Consider the following 2,986-nt stretch of genomic DNA (forward strand, 5'->3'; position numbering starts at 1 on the left):
AGAATACCCCCCTGAAAATTAGTTCTCCAGTGTCACTACTAAATCCCTCACTGACAACCTACTGACAAAGATTATCGCCCAACCAACACGATTCAACCACCAGCAACAACCCTCGTCACTAAACTTAGTTGTGACAAATGACCTTGAACAAATCCTTTCTACTTCCTATCACCCTACAATTAAAAGCAGTGACCATATTTGTATCTTGACTGAGATACAGGTGAAATATCAAGAAAGAAAATAAAGTAAAAAAATTCTTTACAGATTATGAACTGATACAGCAGGATCTGTCAAAAGTAAAATGGCAGAATGCGGTTAACAGTGGTGACATAGTAAAAAGCTGGGAGGTATTTAAGACAGTAGTCCTAGCTGCAGAAAAGAAACATACCTGGGTATATTGGTCACCCCTGCCAAAAACACTCCTCTTCCTACTCAAAGAAGTCAAAAGGGCTAGAAGGAAGAAGAAAAGAGCATGGACCAGAATATGTAAAGTCCAAAAGCAATTAACACTATGACAGGCTCAAGAAACGCAGAAACAGGTTTAAAGAAATTTGACTCCAAATATAATAGAAAATCTCAAGGAGGCAATTGTAGCTGATGCAAAGCAGAATACAAAAAGGTTCGGGTGCCATGTCTCAGCAGCTAATCCCTCTTCATGTAACATCCCAGACGTCAGGAAAGAGGATGATACAAAAGCCTCAGAGGCTAAAGAAAAAGCAGACTTGCTCAACTCTAGCTTTGGTACAAATTTCTCCACTCAGCCCATAGCTAACCCTCCACCCACTTTACCAGAGCAACCAAACCAAGAACCAATGTACATGACAACTATAAGTATATGGAATGTTCTGAAAAGGCTTAAAAGATTGGATGCAAACAAAGCTGCTGGGCCAGATAACCTATGACCCAGACGATTAAAAGAAGCAGCTGAACAAAATTGTTAAGCCAATAGCAGTGATGTTTGAGATGTCACTCACTTCGAAAGTGCTTCCATGTGACTGGAAGCAGGCCAACATCAAGCCCATCATAGGCAGCGCAATAGCGCTGCCTAAATAAAGAGCAATGTGGGCAATTTTTTTTGTTTAGACCAGGGCACTTTGTATAGGAGGAGTTGTCGTAGATACTTCAAAAAAGGCTCACTCAATTGAAAATTGAAAGGGCTAGTGCCCTTTTTAATAGTCGAAAGTAATTGGAGGGCAACTAACCCCTCACCATTTCCCCAAACACGTCCAATCAAAATGTTGAGATAGACATTTTGTTCAACATAGTTGAAAGGTCGGGAAATTATGTCACTGAGGATGACCCCCCCCCCCCTGCAGACCTCAGGGTAAGGTTTACACCCAGAAAAGAGATCGTATAAACTTCGGAGGGGGCCCATTGGATTGGTTATCCGAAGATCTAGTGCCCTTTTTAAGATTCAGGATGAGCAGAGGGTGGATACCCCCCCCCCCCGCACACACACATATACACCCCGTATTTTCCCGAAATGTGTCTGATAGAAATTTTGAGATGGCCATTCGTTGTCGTAGAGACTTCGAAAAGCTCATTTGATTAAAATTGAAAGGGGAAATTGATTAGAGTGCAACTAGTGTCCTTTCCACACCCACCATTAACCCAAACACATCCAATCAAAATCTTGGGATAGCCATTTTGTTCAACGAAATTGAAAGGTTCAGAAATTATGCATTTGAGGATGACAACCCCCCCCCCCTACAGCCCTCAGGGCAAGGGTTGTAAGTTATGCTCTGGGGGCAAATAAGGTTTATATAGGAAGAGTATCTTATAAACTTCAGAGGGGGGTTCATTGGATTGCTAATCAGATGTTTCAGTACCCTTTTTATGATTCAGTGATTGGAGGGTAGAAGCCCCCTCCCCCCCCCACACACACACACCTCGTGTTTTCCCGAATTGCAGGTGATAGAAATTTTGAGATGGCAATTTGTTGACCTAGAAACTTCGAAAAGAGCTCATTTGATTGGAAATTGAAACGGCTAGTGCCCTTTTTAATACTCGAAAGTGATTGGAGGGCACCTAACCCCCCATCCACGCCGTTTCCCCCATCATATCCAATCAAAATTTGAGAAAACCATTTGGTTCAACGTAGTTGAAAGGTCTGGATGGCCATTTGTTGTCGCAGAAACTTCGAAAAAGGCTCATTTGATTGGAAATTGAAAGGACTAGTGCCCTTTTTAACAGTCGAAAGTGACTGGAGGACAACTAATCCCCCTCCCATGCCCCCCATTTTCCTAAACACATCCAAACAAAATTTTGAGATAATCATTTTGTTCAATGTCAATGAAAGATCAGAAAATTATGTCTTTTAGGATGACACCCCCCCCCTCAGAGCCCTCAAGGCAAGGGTTGTAAGTTATGCCCTGGGGGCATAGAAGGTATACATATAAAAGGTGATCATGTAAACTATGGAGGGGGCTCACTGGATTGGTTATATGAAGTTCTAGTGCCCTTTTTAAGATTCAGGGCAATCAGAAGGTGGATACCCCCCGCAAACACACTCACCTTGTACTTTCCCGAAATGCATCTGAGAGAAATTTTTAAATGGCCATTTGTTGTTGCAGAAACTTCAAAAAAAACTCATTCAATTAAAAATTAAAAGGGGAAATTGATTGAGGGAAACTAACCCCCCTTCCACACCCACCATTTTCCCAAACACACCCAATAGAAATTTTGATTGCCATTTTGTTCAACGTAGTTGAGAAATCCGGAAATTATGTATCTGAGGATGACACCCCCTCTACAGCCCTCGGGGCAAGGGTAATAAATTACAAGTTATCACAAATTATGTCTTTGAGGATGACAACTCCCCCCTCCCAGAACCCTCAGGGCAAGGGTTGCAAGTTATGCCCTGGGGGCACATAAGTTATATATATATAAAAGGTAATCGTCTAAACTTTTGAGGGGGCTCATTGGATAGATAATGAGAAGTTGTAATGCCCTTTTAGGATTCACGGTGATCCGAGGGTGGATACCC

This window comes from Artemia franciscana, chromosome 20 (genome assembly GCF_032884065.1).
Source record: "Artemia franciscana chromosome 20, ASM3288406v1, whole genome shotgun sequence".
Taxonomy (NCBI): Eukaryota; Metazoa; Arthropoda; class Branchiopoda; order Anostraca; family Artemiidae; genus Artemia; species Artemia franciscana.